Source organism: Podarcis pityusensis, assembly GCF_964106645.2.
Source record: "Podarcis pityusensis genome assembly, chromosome: 5".
Lineage (NCBI taxonomy): Eukaryota > Metazoa > Chordata > Lepidosauria > Squamata > Lacertidae > Podarcis > Podarcis pityusensis.
In genome coordinates, this window is record NC_138032.1 from 57,355,556 (window position 1) to 57,375,728 (window position 20,173).

The window sequence follows — 20,173 nt, forward strand, 5'->3', positions numbered from 1 at the left end:
TAAAAAATGAAGTACTGTAATGTTGCCATTTTTGTTTTTCTGAGTTTCTGGGCCAACAAGATTTCCTCCACACATCTTCATTTAAAATCTGGCAAACAGCCATGCCCTGAGTTTAAGTGTGGTATAACATAGTTACCCACTTGGGCTACCTGTCTGATTCCATTAGAGGGTGTGGAAATTGCATGAGTTAAAAAAAATAAAAATCATTGACTAGACATTGATACTGTATGTAGAAGAACTGTGTGGTTTTATTGCAGAGAGAAATAAGGAAACGGAAAAACCAAAGAAAAGGCACCAGTTAAATTATACACCACCAAAGATTGGACTAGTTGATCGTAAAGGGCTTTAGTGGCTCTAAAATGTATGAACCTCTAGGTACTGGAATCTGAGAAAGTGATGCAGCATCATGTCAAGAACATAAAAGAGTAGAGCCCTTATGTTCGTTTCTCTTTCTGCTCTCAGATGGGGAGAACTGTAATGGCTTCTTAAATTGGGCTGGGCAGATTGAGGGCTTCATCCTATTCATACTTTCTAGGGAGTAAGCCCTGCTGAATGTAATGGAAGTTACCTAGGATTTGGGTTTGGATTTGTGCATTTATTAAACCCACTATCTTGGATTTGTCATTTCAAAATACAGTACAGTCGTACCTTGGTTCTCGTACAGAATGCATTCTGGGAGTCCGTTCGATTCTTGGAACTGTTTGAAAACCAAGATGCGGCTTCCGAAAATTGTTCGAAAATCAGAACACTCACTTCCGGGTTTTGATCATTCGGGAGCTGGTTTCTATGGAAGCCAAGGTGTTTGAGATCCAGGGTACGACTGTACTGGAAACTGCTAAAGTTTTCTTCTGCCATAGCCCACAGAAATAAATGGAAGCTGTGCAAGAGGAACTCCCGCACTCTTCCCTTGAAGATATTCATTTGGATAGGAACCATTGTTTTAGAATGAATAATAGGCATATTGAAAGTGTGCATTTGACAACATTTATGTGAGTGTTGTAGTTCTCAGGGCTAACCTTGCCAGGCCAGCTGCGAGTACGGACATCACATGCAGGCACTATGAACTTAACAGCCCATCTGGAGACCTGCAAGAGCCACAAGTGTGAGTGGGGATGGAGATGTGGCCAGACCATTTAAAAAAGCTCGTGCAGGAGTTCAAAGGAGGAGGGGAAGAGAAGAGAAATAGATATAGAAGACGGAGGCAAAAAGGTGAAAGAAGGAGCATAGAAGCAAGCATCCTCTGGCTGTGCATGAAAAGTGAGTGGAGCGAGGAGTAGGAAGCAGAAAAGCTGATGGGGAAAGTCAGGCTGTTCACAAGTGGGAAGCTTTGTGAAGGCCTGAGGAGCAAGATGGGTAGCCTGCATTGAATCTGAATGCAAGGTGGAGGGAGAAGAGTAATGGAATGAGGTGCAGGGAGCTTGGTGCTGTGCAGGCAAGTAAGTAGCAAGAGCATCAGATTGGCTCCAAGATATTTTAGCAAACGTTCTGAATATTTTCAATATTCTGATACGCCTTCTCTCCATGCAGAACCCTCCTTTCACAGCAGATTTCCCACAGTGCTTGTAGGTTTTCCATAGGCATCTGCGTGGACATTGTGAGAACAGGTTGCTGGACAAGATAGGCCATTGGCCTGCTCCATCAGGCTCTTCTTATGTTGGTGGCTTTTTGAAAGTTTATAAAAGAAGAAAATTATAAAGTTCTATCTCCTTTGGGGTTGAGAATTTGCAGGTTCCTCCATGGGTCTGTGTAGACTCACACAGTTAACTGCCTGCGCTCCATCCTGAAGTGTGTAGCCAAGGAAACCCTGAGTTAATTATTTGTTATAGCAGTTATTACACAGGGTTAGTGATAGGTAGTGACCATTTTGAGCATCACCATAAATAATAATGAAAGAGAGCTCCATGAGTAGACCCTTGCCTCTTAAAGACTCCATTTATTAGATCCGTTTCCAAGCAACCTTACATAACCTCTTTGAATGTTTCCCCTCAGGAAGGAGGTTTGGAGAGCATTTATCTTCATACAACTTCAAATTCTTATTAAAGCTTCCTGAAAATATAACAACTTTGGCCCAGCAATATACAGAAGCACATAGAAGCATTACTATTTTCAAGCATGTGTTCATGCAAGGGTCTTTTAAAAATGCATTTATAATATCAATAAAGACTAACTTCCTTTCATCGGAAATTTACTTTTAGCCAATGAAAAAATCCATTCTTACAGTCAATGGGCCATTGTGAAGACATGTCTATTCAGCTGCAGGGACTTGGGCATCTGTAAAAGGGCTTGATTAGTCTCAGGCTATGGCTGTATCAGCAAGTGCTGTTGCACTTGAGCTTATCTCTGAGGCTTCTGCAATATATAAATGCCACCCAGAACTATTGAAAAACTGTGTCTCGCTCACAAAACATATTCCAGCTACCACACTAGAATCTGTTGGAAGCATCGGGGTCCAAATCAGCTTTCATTGGAGGCTGATATGTCTGCATGGGAAAGAGTGGATAGAGTATATGTTCACATCAGCAGCCTGGAACACTGCAAGGTCGTTCCTTCCATTGCCATTCACTCCAGAGCAGGGGCAAGGATGTCTTCACCCGAATTGTTTCCCTGTGCCTAACTCCAATTCAGTGAAGCTGTCATCTGCACATGCACCATCGGACACGTGCAAATGCTGCCTGAATTGTTCACACCATAGCCATTTCAATTTTCTAACCAGATGGAAGCTAGTTGGAGGTAAAGCACATCAAAGAAGACTATTTCTCAAGAAGCTCCAGGATACAGATTGTAGTTGATGTCATCTGAACCTGGTTTCAAACACCAATTGTGGGAGCTCGCTTAAATCTCAGTAAATGCTGATCTGAACACAGCTGGAGAGAGAGGAACCATCAAGTTTCCTGGATTGTCCTTTAACATGTGCTGACCTACCTTCAGGCTAGTCTGATACTCTGAGGGTTGCTATCTTCATTTCCTACTTCCTTCTTGCCTTAGGAGAGGAGGCAGCTTTAGTGACTCTCCTGCTGAGATGCAAGAGCAAGCATTCTTTACCTTAGTTAGATAGAGCTAGGATCTTTCCTATCAAGCGTGTATTTCCTGCAATAAATGTAGCTTTCTCATTTTCCAAGCTTGCATCTCAGTGTGATTATACCCAGGATAAAGTGTGCTCCTCCAAAAGTGATTCAGTATTAAGTTCAGCTTCTGCTCATGCGTTTAAACTCCAAATGCCATCAGAATTAATGGTTTGCAGAAGCCAATGTGGTGTAGTGGTTAAAATTAAGACCCGGAAGAGCAGGGTTACAGTTCCCACTTGGCCATGAAGTAGAATGGGTAACCTTGGGCCAGTCATTAGCCTAGCCTATCTCATTGGGATTTTGTGAGGATGAAATAGAGGAGAAACCCATATGCTACCTTGGACTCCTCAAAAGAAAGGCAGGATATAAGTGTACATTAAAAAAAGCAAATAATTTTGCACATTGGGCTATGTCATAAGGCATCCATATTCTTCTTGAGAAAGAGATGAGGAATGCCCTTGAAAAGCAATTTCTAGATGCAAATTGGCATCTGTATTGACTAGACCAGTCAGCTGTAACACATACAACTTCAAGATAAGGCATCTCACTTCTTAGCAAAATTGTTTTACAGTTAATTTCTAAAAGCTCTGCACTATTTATCAGAGCTAAGTCAGTCATTAACTGTCAAAATTTCTGCCAGTCTGAGCATCACTCACTGCTTTGTGTGCCTACTCAACATGTAATTTTCAAGTCTTTGACGATTGGATCTTAGACATGATTAGAGCTTTGTACAATGGAGTTGATATTCCATTTACAATCAGCCCTAGGCCAGAAATGTTCATTGATGGGCTGTTGTTGTTTTTAATACATCTCATAATCCAGATCCCACAAAAAAGAGGGAAAACATCCCAGAAAATATATTTAATTTATTTATTACATTTATACCCCACCTTTCCTCCAAAGAGCCCAAGGTGACATATACCTTGCTGCCTTTTTATCCCCAAAACAACCCAGTGAGGTAGATTAGGTTGAGATACAGTGACTGCCCCAAGGTCATCCTGTGTGCTTCATGGCTGAGTGGAGATTGGAACCCTCACCTCTCAGGTCCTAGTCTGACACTCTAACCACAGCACCACACAGTTACGTTCTTGATACAGCAATAACATTGGGCTTTCCATGTCAAAATATATTAATATGCTTTTCGAGAAGATTACAAGCAAAATTCTAGATTGGGGTAGTTAAAGTGATGCCCTACAGATGTTGTTGGATTCCAGTACCTATATGCCCCAGGCAGCGTGGCCAAAGATGAGGGGTGATGGGAGCATTCGTTCACCAATATCTGGATTGGACTGTGTTGGCTATCCCTGTCCTGGATAATAAATCCCAGGCCCAGAAAAGCATGACTGTCTTCTAGTTTAGTCCCTTATATTGAGGCCAATACCCTAGCAGTTGTTTTGTGTCTTGTGGATTATAGTGCACCAGTAGCAGAGATAAATCACACTGGACAGGAGAGGATATATGTGGACAATACTTTCAGACAAATAAGAAAACTCTGTCTCAATGCCATACAAACCATTTTCATAAACTTCCCGCCAATGAATTCAAGATTTGACCTATAAATTATTGTCTAGCTATTTCTGTTTTATTAAAAACAAAACCAGTTCCAAAGAGTTAACTGACATCAATATTAACAAAATTCATTTTCAAAGCTAATTCCCCGGTGATCAAAACCCTCTTTGCACCGGGGAGCCTAAAGTCCTCTCTTCCACATTTCATCAGTTACTGACAAATATTTTCATTTCCATGATAATAACAGAGTGTGAAGAGTGCAAAATCCACCCACCTCCCACAGTGAGAATCTAAATTATTTTTCACTACCTTGTGGATAGGGAGAGGAGGATGGACACTGTTACAGAGTTACAGAAATGGATTTTGAGGTCCTTTTGCACGGCTTAAAGTGGCTGAATGATGGTTTGCATGTTTTAATGATAACTGCTATTTCTGCCAAGCCTCTTTCAAGATAATTGAATCATCATGTTAAGCTAATGGATTCTTTGCCACAGCAATGGATGCATGAAGAGAACCTATCATCTAATAATGACAAAAACAGTAGTTACTTATTAAACAAAGAATTATCTCATCTCAGAGATTTTCTGTCACTGCTGTACTAAATACATGCTTGGAACTTCACTATTTTCTCCCAGCCAGTCAATTTCTAGACAGTTCTCTTACTGCCCTCCACATGATCCTGGGACGCTAGGAGAATAACTTCTGAAGGAGGCTTTAAGTGATCTTGTAAAGCATTTTGTATCTGAGGTGGAATTTCTGTTACGTATTATCAGTGAGGCCTGTGCCACATACACAAGAGTGAGACCTGACCACAAAACTGGTAAGAACTGGGGTGGCAGAACGTGGTCAGGTTACCAGTCAAACAGTTAAGATGACATCTATTTCCAATATAGTGTGTGTCCTAATGGAAATGTTCTTGCAGACTCTTTGGACTCTCTCCATTACTGAATAAAATATGGCCAGTTGGAAATTTGGTGTGCGCCTCCATACTTGAACCCAAAGGGAACCCATTATTATTATTATTATTATTATTATTATTATTATTATTAGGCACCCAAAAAGCAGACAAAATAGGAAGCTATCATCACACACATACAAAATGAAACTGAAGTGGGATGTTTTGTGCAATATTAAATGTCAAATATTTGCACATATCACAGTACAGGGATAATAAAGGCTTTGTTGCATTTTAAATATATTATGTCTACTGTACTGTAAGCAAACCAGTTATCTAAATATTAGTCCATTTCCAGTTTAAGCAATGTTCTCATGTTGGTATTGGACATACAGGTGGCCTACTAAAATATGCTTTCCGTGACCAGCTATGAATAGTGGATGAAATGGGTAATTACTATTTGCTAAACAGCACAGTTGTGTTGGCACTAAAGGGACAAGGTCTACCCAGTGGACTGGAGGAAGAAGTATATCCACATATACTTTTTATTTCATCTTCCCTACCGCTAGGCCTTCACACGATACATCTGCACTACAGATGAGAGCTGTTGCCAGCAAAACTGGAAGCGCAAGTGGATAAAGACTCCCACTTTCTCTGCTTTGGCTGCAATAAGCAAGGCAAGAAATAGTGGATCTACCACATAGAGGGAGCGTGAGTTGTCCTACATATGGCACACACATTTCCCCACAGGGAGAGATGTACAACATCACTTGAAAAGACTGGAAGTTAGCATGCTTTACAAGTTTAGACTATGAAGTTGAATGGAGGTTACTTCCAGGAAGCTACGCATAGGATTGCTGAGCTAAATAAATTGAGTATTATATGATGTAAAGCTGCTCATTGATGCATTTGTGTGTATCTTCATATATCTACATATATCTATGTCAACACATCTGCCTGTATTTTTGACCACTACATGTTGGAGCATAGGACTTGCTGATTAGTCAGTGGCAACTTGCTGCAAGTATTCCAGCACTTTATTTGAAGAAAATGGATGTGCATGAACTATTTCAAAACATCATCTGCACACAATCCATTAATTCCAAAATATAATTGCTCCAGCATGCAGCAGATTCCCAATGCCCACTGTTGCATACCAGAACCCTCTGAGGAAGGCTTTGTCCCCTCCCAGTTTCAATCGAAGTCCTGTTAAGGAAAATATCTCTTTATCCCAACAGCAAGAACCACCTCTCACACTTTCTTAGTCTCCCTGCCTCACATACACACAGTTGAGTTGCCGACTGAGAAAACATCCACAGTAATTTAAGACCCACAGTTTACTGCTGAATCAGACCAAACAGCAGCAAGGTTTTCCTTGGATTGCCATTTGTTCCAATTCAGCAATAAAGAGTGTGTTTTCTAGGGGGGGAAATGCAGTACAAACACGAGACTGTTTGGACCCATGCCTAGAAAACAAGGGAGAAGTGGAAAATTGCTTGGGACAAGTGGAAGTGTGGACAAACCCTTATTAACTGAGTGAGATTAACTTCAGCTCAAAGATATTAAACCTGATTTTAACTTATTCTGGTTTACTATTAGTATAATAGGAAATTAGTACATATTAACTTCTTGGGCAACCATTGCGGTTTACTGTTAGTGTATCAGGAAATCGTTACATATAACCTTTTGGACAAATAATACGGGTAAATAACTATCTTGGTGCGTTAGCAAGAAACGCAAGGAATGTGTGCTTGCAGAATGATGATTCCCCAAAGTGCAATCCTAGAAACTTCGAAGAACAATATTACATCTGTGGGAAGACCCAAATTAGGTCAATAGTAATTTGAGTGGTTACTAGCAAGCTTCCAGTTATTGCAGAACTGGGACCAATAACTGGCTCCTGATTTACAGGCCAGCATATTTAAATATTGATTTACAATTGGCTGTGTTAAATAATTCATGAGGTTCTCCAATTAAAAAGCTGCCCATTTAAAGGCTGGTCTCTTTCCGCTCCCTTCAACCTCTGAGTCACCCCTTGAATATATGCATAGGAGTCAGGGACCAGAGCAAATTCAGGGATGCTTATCCCATGATTCCTATTCCTCACAGTCACTGAAGTGGATGTGAGGTTTTCCTGTTACTCTGCAACAGGCATCCTTAAATTCTCGTCAGTGGCTGACAGCATGGTATGGAGTTGAATGTCTTGTGAAAATGGGAAACAGCTTTCAGGTTACATGTTAAAATTACATACTTGCAGTGCAAGATACAACCATTTTCAGTCAAGGGCCACATTTCCACAGAGGTTCTCCATTGGAGGCCACATGCCAGCTGTTGGAGGGGACAAAGCCAGTGGTGGGTATGGCCAGAGCTGGGGGTGAGTGTGGAACTCCCTTTAAGGAGCATTTCCTTATTTAGTAATAATAAGTTTTAATAATGTTAATCAAAATGAACATTGGTGGAAAGCTCTCCTGCCAGTTCTTCAGCCAGCGATAGAGGAATGCAAACCCCTGAGCTACAGGCTGCCCACCCCTGTCATCTGCCTATTCAGAAGTAAAGGTAATTGTCCCAAACAAACATTGATCAGATTTTCTGAGAATCTGTTCAGATTCAGCAGTAAACAGCAAGTTTTCCCTGGGGAAGTTGCATGACAAGCTAAAACACCTCTCAGTATGCGACTTGGAAGCATGGGACAAATGGAAGTTTGGATGGGCCCTAAATCTCATTGAGTTATGTGCATATAGGATTGCAGCTCTAAGTTGCAAGAAATAACTGACAATAACGATGAGCACTTTCTTGGTTAGCTTACTCTTGGGCAAGGAAGGGACACAGGGGACCAATCCATCTTTAAATGAGACCTCCATTCAGAAACTGAGAGAAGCACTGTCCAAATTAATATTCTCGGTGACAACTACTAATTTAATGCTTTCCTTGGAAAATGTTGCAGTTTCTCAACTTCCCTCTCTACACAAAATAACGGCTTTAGAAAAGAACACCTAGAATAACCTGTCTTTAGCAGACGGTAAGATTTTGTCTACTCGGAACAAGCTCCAATTTAAGTAAACTTTGATTACAATAGACAATACACCTTGTGTGCTTGACAGAAGCCCTCCAGCATATCCTGTCAGGAAGGAAGACTAGAAAACTTTTGGCTTTAGGTCAGACAGCTAATATCAAACTTTAATATAAATTATGACTGTGTGACACAGGGAAATTATATTATACGAGTTGGGAAAGGTTCAGAAAAGGACAACCAGAATGATCAAGGGGGAATAAAGTGACTCCCCTATGGAGAAAGGTTGCAGCATTTTTCACTCACTGTTTTTTCTAAACTAAAAAGTAAGAGAGACCAGATAAAAGTTTTTTAAAAAATGTGCACTGTATGGAAAAAGTGTCTAGAGTACACATTTTCCTCCTCACACTAGAACTCATGGGCATCCATGGAAGTTGAGAAATTCAGGACAGGAAAAAAGTACTTCTTCATGCAGCACATAGCTAAACTGTGGAACTCACTGCCACAGGAATCAGTAATGGCCACCATCTTGGGTGGCTTTAAAAGAAGATTAGACAAATTCATGAAGGGAGAGGACTGTTGTAGGCTACTAGCCATGCTTCTGAATACTAACAATGCTTTTGAATACTAGTTTCTGGAAACCACAGGAATTAGGGCAGAGTGTTCTTGTGCTCAAATCCTGCTTGCTGGTTTCCCACAGGCATCTGTGAGAATGGGATGCTGGACTAGATGGGCCAGTGGCCTGGCCCAGCAGGCTCTTCTTAGGTTGCCCTATATATACAGAATATGATACAGGGACTGTGAGAATGTTAAACTTGCATTCTAATAGGAAAGCAACGATCACGTGTTCTCTAAACATACAGCAATTCTGTTCCCACAACTGCTACTTGTCCCCATGAGTGGAGAGAAAAATGGACCTGATGAATTTTGCTTTGCGTCAGAGCTTCTGAATGTGGTCTTTCTTTATAAAGGCTGATTACCGTATATAAAGTGCCATGGGCATTGAGGGATGAGCAGCAAGTGAGAAAATGAGGAGAGTAGCATTCTCCAAGGTGTAGAGTAAAAAGAAATAGGTGGCCCATGAGAGAAGAATTGGATCTCTAGAGAGAACCATTTCAGGCAGTTCATTTTCCCCTCTGCAATCTTTGCATCACCTATTAATTTAAATGAGTTTTATATAAGAGATCTTCCTGGTAGATTGTCCCAAAGGCTGACCAGCATGTATTTCAGGAATGCTTTGGGAATAGGATGCTTGGAGCTTTAGCAAAACTAAATAAGCCACTGGGCTCTTTTCAGCCCTATAGTTTGATGACTCTGTACAGTACAAATTTTTTCAAACATTTTTGAAAAAGGTGTGCACTCCTCAAAGTCAGCAAGATAGCAGTAAACGGTATAATTGTGCTCAACAAATATTGTAATAGTTTTTTGCTATATGGATTAAGCATGTTTGACCATTAAAAGAACCAGTTAATGTGTAAAATAATATTGTCGCATGCCACCCCAATCTCAGAGCTGTGCAACATTCCAGGGGTTCTAGGCGTTTACCCAGGGTTTGTGTTTCCTTTTGAAAATGTCGTGTCTTTTTAATATATGGTTTATTTACCATATACCTGAGCCTACAGTGGAAGGGTTCACAGCCTTAACACCCCAAAAGAGTCTTGTTTCTAGCATAATTGCAGCCTTGGATTCAAGCAGAAATCAGCCATGACACACACACTCTCTCTCTCTGCCTTTCCAGCCCACAACTTTTTACTCTAGGGTGGAATCTACATACACCTAAAAACCATTCTGAAAATGCTTTTTTAAAAAGCATTTTTAAAAATACATTTAATTTTCCATAAGGCTCACCATTGCCATCTAGTGTCACACTGTATATTACACTTAAAACACACTTAAAACTTTTTATTTGCAGCTGAGTTCTAGGTTAAAGGTAAAGGACCCCTGACAGTTAAGTCCAGTTGCGAATGACTCTGGGGTTGCGGTGTTCATCTCGCTTTACTGGCCAAGGGAGCCGACGTTTGTCCGCAGACAGTTTTTCCGGGTCATGTGCAGCAATTGCTACCTACATCTCAGACCTATTTGAATGCCTGGTAGCCAATTAGCAAAGATTACCCTGCTTAACAGACCTGAAATTAAAGACCACAAGACTAAGTATGAGTCTACCAAGGTAAGTAGCTACCAGTAGCCTCTATGTATACAGTAGATATAGAGAGGAAAGCATATGTGGCTTTGTCAAGTCTGAGATATTTCTCATGGATCTCAGGGCTCATTGCAGTACTTGTAGAAACTGTGGCTGGACTAGGAGTAGTTCAAGATGATGAGAGACTTTGCTCAGAGTGCTCACATGTGAATAAGATGACACATGTTTCAGGAAGAAAAGATCCCTAAGGTTCTGGGTAATACAAAACCTGAAAGAACATCCATGAGTCTGATTGTGCATATCTTTATTCTTGCTTAAAGACTTCACAGAAGTTTGTTTTCTTTTAAGTTTTCTACTTAACTGGGTCAAACGCATTCATCCTCAATGCGTCCTCAAACACAATTTTTCTAATATGAAAAATTATCCTTTGCATGGGCAACAAACTGTGATTGAGGCCTTGTCTGCATGTGCAGCCCAGATGCCATTGGGTCATCTTAAAGGAGGCAGTGAATTGCCCATATATTTTATCCAGTTCAAATTATGAATATGAAGTTATTGCTTGTGTTGTTTATCTTGTTTAACAAAGTCATCAAAAACACTGAAGCCCATTTATCAGTGTGAATGTTTTATTTTGTTTGTTTCCTATTCTGTATGAGTCTGTTTGCTGTGGTGAATAGATTTGCAAATAAAGATGATGCATATGTAGTGTGCCTTATGCGGAACTCATTCTTCAATTGTGTTTGGAAAGTACAATTGAATTAACGTGCTATATGGTAATTACGCTCAGCTCCTCTTAGAATAAGAAAGATAAATACCCTATAAATTATTTTTTTTGTATTTATTTTTTGACTCATTGAATGCCTGCTTTATGCTTGTCCCTGTTTGTAACACACCCCGAAAAGCATGCATTCCAAATAAACTTTCATATGATACTGCTTAAGGGTAACTTTTATGAACCTATCATAGACATGGTTGAAATAAATAAGTATCTGGAGATAGGGTGCTCTGGATGGAACATTAACAGAGATATTTAACCATAACAGCAAAATAGCATATTAAAAAGAAAGACAGGAACTGGTTTTCTGCCAATAAGAGTTTGATTTCCTCTGAGCGATTGTCCCTAAATTATGCTTGAATTTACACCCTGCGGGGTTAAACAAAGAGGATAATTACCGTATTTTTTGCACCATAACACTCACTTTTTTCCTCCTAGAAAGTAAGGGGAAATGTCTGTGCATGTTATGGAGCGAATGCCTACGGATGGCGGGGGGATCTGCTGCAGTTGTGAGCAGAGGATCCATGGTTCCCCTTCCTTCCCTCCTCCGTGGCTCACTTTGAAAACAGAAAAGCGGGAGAAGAGCCGCTGAGTGGGGAGGAGAGAGGGACAGATAGCCTGCTTGCTGGCTCTCTGTCCCTCTCTCCTCCCTACTCAGCTCACTAAATAGCATTATTAGCAGCATCCTTCTCCACACACCCCATGCATGCTCCTTGTCCCTTGAGTGCTTTTCCTTCCCTCCCCACTTAAAACGTGGTTACAAAGCACGGATCCACATGGATCCTCAGGATTTTTGCACTGGGTCACCCCAAATTCACCATCAGATCACATAGCATGTCCATGGCTACATCTTGCACCAAAAAAATCACGCACCCACTGTTGCCTGGGGTCGCAGTGGTGCAAAAACGTGGTTACAAAGCATGGATCCACATGGATCCTCAGGATTTTTGCATTGGGCTACTCCAAACTCACTGTCAGATCACATTGTCTGTGGCCACAGCATGAACCACAAAAATCATACATCCACTGTTTCGTTTAGAATATTTTTTTTCTTGTTTTCCTCCTCTAAAAACTACGTGCGTGTTATGGTCTGGTGCGTGTTATAGAGCGAAAAATACGGTAAATAGATCTTTCAAAGCAAGACCAACTGAGGCAAAAGAAACTGATAGCTAAGCACATATTTTTCTATCTGAAAACTGTAACTTCTCATGAAATGGGATTCTTCCTTTTCCTCCTTGGCTAGTCTTTATGCTTGTGAAATTCAGATATGCTAATGGCTGATAATTTAATTTACAACATTGAATGAATCGGCCACTGTTGTTTTTGTTGTTTAGTCGTTTAGTCGTGTCTGGCTCTTCATGACCCCATGGACCAGAGCACGCCAGGCACTTCTGTCTTCCACTGTCTCCCACAGTTTGGTCAAACTCATGCTGGTACCTTCGAGAACACCGTCCAACCATCTCGTCCTCTGTCGTCCCCTTCTCCTTGTGCCCTCCATCTTTCCCAACATCAGGGTCTTTTCCAGGGAGTCTTCTCTTCTCATGAGGTGGCCAAAGTATTGGAGCCTCAGCTTCACGATCTGTCCTTCCAGTGAGCAGTGAGCACTCAGGGCTGAGTTGTTTAGAAGAACTCTTATAAGAGAGGACAAAGTATGCAGGATGTTTACAGAATGAAGTTCTGTAAAGGCAGGGTTGAACCCTGTGAGTTACTATCAAGGACATGAGCCAGATGTATCCACCATTGTTCAAAACAAAGGACACACCCATTAAAGGATGATACTTTGTAAGCCTGTTTATGGACTTCAATGGGATTTATTCTGTGATGTATGTACAGTGGTACCTTGGGTTACAGATGCTTCAGGTTACAGACTCCACTAACCCAGAAATAGTACCTCGGGTTAAGAACTTTGCTTCAGGATGAGAACAGAAATCACGTGGCAGCGGCGCGGCAGCAGCGGGAGGCCCCATTAGCTAAAGTGGTGCTTCAGGTTAAGAACGGTTTCAGGTTAAGAATGGACCTCCAGAACGAATAAAGTTCTTAACCCTAGGTACCACTGTATATAGGACTGTACCTTTAATCAATTTAATTGGTATATCAGCCAATGAATAAATTTTCAGAGCAGATTATAATCATCACACATCTTTATTTGTGAAGCTTTTTGGAGTCTGAAGTGTTGCTGTCAGAAAGTATGAAGAATAACACATTTAAGATAGCCTTTGAACAATGTAGACGGATATGTTATCTCATACTTTCTTAAGTACATCAATAAAGTTTGGATAGTAGTATGCAAATATAGTAAAGCTATCGGTTAAGAGATAATTTTTAGTGGATCAATTGACGGTTAAAACCTGTAATCTTCTCCTCTGTCTTACAACCCAAGCCTGCCATGAGTCATGAGGTCCTGCTTGGCTTGGGGTGGAGTGGCAGGCTGAGATGAATGAGGAGAGGGAACAGGAGGATAACATGGCAGAGCAATGCAAGGCTGAGACTCGGGAACAGAGGCTGGAAAAGACAGCTACTTCCCCTCCCCAAAATTAGCAGGACTCCTATCTCCCTTCTACCCTCCTGGGGAAAGGAGCCCAGCAACGGAACCCGGGAAAGCGGCAGCCCACTGCTGGGGGCGGAAGAACTGGAAGTCAGAAGGCCCAGACCCAGGAGGTGCTCCTTTCACTGAGAACAGATGCATCCCTCCTGACACAGCGATCGTTTGTACACTCTGCAGCCTCATGAGTGTGTCTTGCTTCATCTTAAAAGCCCAGGAGCTGGGTGTGCCACCCACATTGGGACCAACTCCATTGCTTCCATGCGGTTCTGATTCCTCTTTGTCCTCAACTTGGACTCCTTGAACTTTGTCCACTGCCTCCAGCCTGACTAGCCCCACCTTTCCTGTCATGTAGCTTTAGCAGGCTTCCTCAACCTCGGCTCCTCAGATGTTTTTGGCTTACAACTCCCATGATCCTTAGCTAGCAGGACCAGTGGTCAGGGATGATGGGAATTGTGGTCTCAAAACATCTGGAGGGCTGAGGTTGAGGAAGCCTGAGCGTAGCTGCTGCTGAGACTTGTTACCTAAGGTGGTATCTCTTCTCTGCCTCAATAAAGATTTCCTCCTCACTCTCAGATAAGAGCCTCTGTCTCCATAGGCTTGGCAGGAGCCAGGACTCAGCACTACATCTCTGGAGTTGTCTGCTTGCAAATCATCTTTAATAGGCAATGTATGGGATATTGTGTGTGTGTGTGTGGTGTATACGTGTTTAAGGCTCTTTTGCCCTCTGATTACAGCAACTTGATTGGTCTGCGAAATGAGACAATAGATGGTTTGAGAGAGAGCTTTTTTGGCTGTGGTATTTACCGTACCTTGTGGAACTCCTTCCAGGGACTCTTCCCTGGTGCATACACTAATGCCAGGCAAAGGCATATTTAGTTTCCCAGTCTTTTAACCTCTGGTTTATTTTCCTCTTCCTGTGATTGTTTTCCCACACTGTTTCTGTGTGTTTTGATTGTGCTTTTATTAGTTCCTATGAACTGTCTGTTCTCCATAATTTTAAAACAATCCCTGTAACCTTTAGAGTCCCTTAAAGAACCTATATTAAATAATTAATTTTATTTCACTATGGTTTACATACATTTACTCTATAGTTTTAAATCTGACTCCAGCAGATGAAATTTGCTGACTTAAAAAAAATTTTTTTTGAAAGCTAAATATGCTTATATTTTAATGATTTATGTTACTTTTAAACTTTGTCTGGAAACCAGGATACCAAGAAGTTACACAGAAGTGATTAATATTCTGAAGAGGTTTACAAAATTAAAAATAGTGAATCAAAAGCCTTAACTGATCTTGGCAAAGGTATTAATTAAAACGTTAAGCCAGTTAGAAGTTCAAAGTGTTATTAGATTTGATCTGACTCCTTTTAAGGGTTGTAAACAGCTTTCTACATGAAACTGTTGCCTAAAATGTATTTTTATAATATTCAAATATGTAGACAATTTAACTTCACCAGCACCACCTGATCACTCTGTTTTCTCTGTAGCAAAAACCAAATCAATATTATGATTTGCTATAATGTGAACAATGTATTGAGACAGACCCGTGGTTGCCATAAAGTTCTGAGTTGCCTGAAGCAAGACCGAATTGGTTTTAACACTGAAGTTCCCAACATGATGTGGCCCAAATCTGAGATGCTGTCTTCCAGGTCTACACTTCTGCACAAGTCACATGACCCAGCAGGGGCCCCCAAAGTGCTTTTTCGGTGCCCAAAAATACATGTTCACAAGATCACAGCCCCCCAAAAGCACTTTCTTTCTTTCTTTCTTTCTTTGGGGGCAATGATCTTGTGCAGTGGCCCAAAATGATAGTTTTTGGGTGCCATGCCTAAAAAAAAAGTGCTGCCCGAAATTGTGTGAGATGTCAGTGGCCATTTGGGCAGCTGTCCTCTTGTAAGAAAAATGGGATGTCTCATTTTTTCTGGGGCAGTTGACAGGTTTGAGATCTCTGCTGTCTCTCTGCAACTCTTACATCCAGGTCCCTGATGGATTGGTTTCCTGATGAGAATGATGGGACTTCTACAGGTGATTGCCATGCAAACACACCTCTTTGATTTGGACTGGTGCTGAACTGAATATCTGGGAGATACTCGGTCAGGGTCCTCCAGGTCACCTGCTCAGGTCTTGCTAATATGCATCAGATCATCCACCTTATCCATGATCAAATCATGGGCAAGAGTTGTTTTGCTGTGTTTTAACCTGGCACTAGAATAACAGATCACTAAATGGGAAAGCAGATTGACATGATTTAAAACAACTGAGAATATACCCACAATTCCCTAGGGAGGCTCAGCTGTTGCTTTGATTACATATCTTTAGGTGCCGAGTGAAAACTTTTCTCTATAACCAGGCCTTTGGCTGATTAAACATTATATGGCCTTTTAAATGTGTTGGGCGGTATTAGTTTGTTTTTGTTTTATTATGTATTTTGTGTTCTCATTTTGCATTTTTATGTTATGAACTGCCCCGTGATCTTCAGTTGAAGGACAGTATACAGATTTAATAACTAATAATACTAGTGATAATTGTCAGAATTAAAAATTGAATTTAATTAAACATGTATTCCCAGTGTCACAATTTAGAAATTTGCAAATCTACTTTCGAAATGAAGACCCCCCTACAGTAATTTCCTGCAACAGATAGCTTAAGAATCATGCCTGTGGATTCTCTCAAAGTTATCCATAAACAAAAAAAGAAAAAAGAAATGGGGGAAAAAACTGCAAGAGAACTCTTACTCCCCAGAGATTACTTTTGTGTTCAGTGGTAGAAGTCTGAGTTCCAAAATAGGTTTTCAAGCATTTTTGATATAACAGCTAATTTTCTAAAAGTCTCTTTACTAGACGTTTTCTGTTGTTATATTTGCCAGGGGGGAAGTTCTCAAGGGATATGGAGATGTGATAGAAGCATGAAGAAAATTAGAGACTCCTTCAAAGATGAAAGAGGTGGAGTAACAAAAGAATTGTGCACAATCTTTGGAAACTATCATGAAGGTTTCCCCAACATGTAACCTACTGTGCTATTTTGAAGCAAGTATCAAGGCAAAAACAAGTTATTCTAATTCTGACATGAAAAGCAAAAAACACAGTATATTGCTCATAGGCAGCTTATGGCTTTTTAAGGTGAACAATGGGCCATGAAACAGCTTACATCTATTGTGCTCGTGCATATTCATGAAGGCACGCCAAAGAGATATAACTTTAAAAAATCATTTAATTAAAAAGTCAACTCGTGAGAACAGTGCCTACTTCTCCTAACAGTTTGGGGTGAGAATGACCTACTAAGATCCTGCTTTGCTAAGAACACTTCAGTCATTTTACAAAGCATAAAGAGCTGCCACAGAGAACAGAGAAAATAAGAGGGGAAATGTGTCTTTATTTTGCATACACAGAAATGAGCACAACCTAGCAAAAGCTAAGTGTGCCCAAGTCTTGCTGAAATGGGTATAATTAATGTTCGAAGTAAAATGCTCTCCGTGGTCACTGATTGCCACAAATATATTTAAGAAAGAAGGTTGCCCCCTCCCCATACGAGCTCCACATGAGGCAATCACCCCAGTCTTTTGCTGAGAGAGCATGAAAGATGACAGCTTTTCCCATTTTCTCCAAAGGGCTGAACCAGATGATAATTTATATGTGTAATTGCATTTAACACGTCTGGATTTAAAAAAATAAAAATAAAAATAAACAACAACCATGGCTAGCAATCAGGGTTGGGACTGGAGGTGTGGAGTGAGGTTTTGTCTTGTTTTGAAACCTTATCCCTCCAGGAGGGTTTTAGAAAACTATACTCCCCCCCCCCCCAGGTTGCTATTTACCCTAGGAAGAAAACTGCCATTGGTGTTGATAACAGCTTTCCTCCCTTTGCAAATAAAAGTTGGAGAAGGGATTGTTGTAAGGCTTGCTGCAGAGGAGAGTTAATTCCTCTCTCTCTGCACTCCAGACCTGACTGTAATATCCTTACCCGCACTTACTTATCCTTGCCAGCACTCACCAGGTTCATGGCAACCCACCTTCTGCTGCTGCCTCCCTTTTCACAGGGGGTGCTTTGCAGGACCCCCACCCCCAATGTCCAACACTAAATGAGCCCAACAAACAACCACCTGCCCTGTCCCAGCCCCTCACAGCAGCAGGGCTGCACTGTGGCTGTGCATGCGTGGGCTTGCAGAAGCCACATCCGCCCCCTGGCACCCCTATGCCCCACCCATGGCCGCTGGCTAAAGGGTGGGAAGGCAGTGTGTATATGCAACAGGCAGGTGCAGGCACCAGGGGTGCCTCCAAAGCCTTGCCCTGTTGCAGGGCTGGGAAAGGCAAGGGGATAAAAGCTTTGATGCTTGCCTTTCCACCTAATCAACCTTTTCTTAGGAACTGGGAGCGCAGGATTGCAGAGGGAATAGTAGAACTGGAAGGGCCCACAGTGGTCATCGTAAGATTTGGGGTGGGGGAAGGTGCTGGTACTGCGTGCCATTGAGTACTGCCTGGGGGGGAAGCACTGATTTAGAGACACATGAAATGGCAACTTTGCCAAAGCTCAGCAGGGATTTCTCTGCTCAGTATGTGAATGGAAGTCTCCTGGGAAACTCAACCCTTGAGCTCCAGCAAAGAAAAGAGTGGTATATAAATGAAGGGGAGATAAAAGGTGTTAAACTAGAGAACTGTATTTTACTTTATTTCATTGGTCACAAGGAAAACAGCAGCACACAAAGGAGCATTTTGATCAGGAAAACATTGCGGGAGATGGAGGTGGGCAACTTCCTCCATTGTCACTAATGTGAGTAAGTTCACAATCTTCTGTAACTGCACTTTAGGGTTGATGCTGTTGTTTTCAAAAAAGGTGGGAGATGCCAAGATTGGAAGATCTAATTATAGATCTCCCGTGCAACTTGTAGCCTAGCCTGTCAAATGTTTTTGCAGGAACAGAAATCTTTCTTCTCAGCCTACTTGAACAAAATGAACCGTTTATTAAGTACAGAACTGCAAACAAATACATAATATGCATGCTGGTTTGCCGTGACCTTATGAAAGCCAATAAGCATAAAGTTCCTTATCCAAATAAATGCAAACATTAAAAATAACCGTACAGCTGCATTTTTAGGCAAGAAAGCAGCATATAAATGCTGACATAACATTTTAAATAGGCTCTGTGGTTTATTTTTGCACGCTCTTATTATACTAGTGCAAAATGGTGCATGCCTAACATTTGCAATGAATTTTTAATAGGCCCTGTTGCGGTCTTGGAAATGTAGAGAAGCAAATGTACAAGATCTGCAAGCATCCCTCTACACTGTCCAGTTTACCAGAAAGGTTAAAGACAAGTGACATCTCGAGTGAAGATGCAAGATGATAATCAACAAGATGAAATGCTTAACTGAAAAATGCTTGAAAGGAATAAAACAGATTGACTTCACTAGCAGGGTTCTACCAGTAAGTATCAGAAAGAAAAGATCAGAGTATAGACTGTTTCTGTTTCATAGAATCATAGAATTGTAGAGATGGATGTCGCCACACTCCAACTCCCATTATCCCTGACCATGAAATAGGCTCACTAGGTTCCACCCAACACTGTGGGTGCCCAGTGCGCACATGTGATGTCACACACGCGTGACATCACACGTCACTCCTGCAGTGGGAGAGCCTGGCAGAGTGCCCTGCTGCAGTACGCAACCTGTTGGGTTGCCTGGACGGCACAGAGAGTGAAAATTTTGTGGGTGCCTTAGCACCCATGGCCCTCCACAGATGGCGCCTATGCCATGGGACATGCTGGCTGCGGCTGGTAGTAGTTGAGCAACATATGGAGGGCCACAGTTTCCCCATCCCTGGTGTAACTAAACTTTAGGGGGGATGAGTAGGGTCAGACCTAGAGTGGTTTTCTGCAAGGTTTTTTCAGTTGTCCCCTCCTTCATTTCCAAGAGGCATAACCCTTATAGCACTAGTCCTAAGCAAAATCTGCCATGGAGCAAAGGAATGATGTGTCAGAGAGTAATAGCTAAGACTACTCCTAATACTTTTTCATTTGAAAAGTTTGTATGTGTCTTTTTGAGTAATGATAGTCACTGAGGCTGAATGATATAATAGGCTCCCCCATCACCAGAAGCCTACAATATTCAATTGGGAACTTGCATTTCAATGATTTATGGAATGTTACATTTTATTACAGTATGTTCTCAGACTGATCATAAAGAAAACAATAATGTGTTATATAATTTAGCAGAATTCCTAAAGTGTATTGTTTACATAGG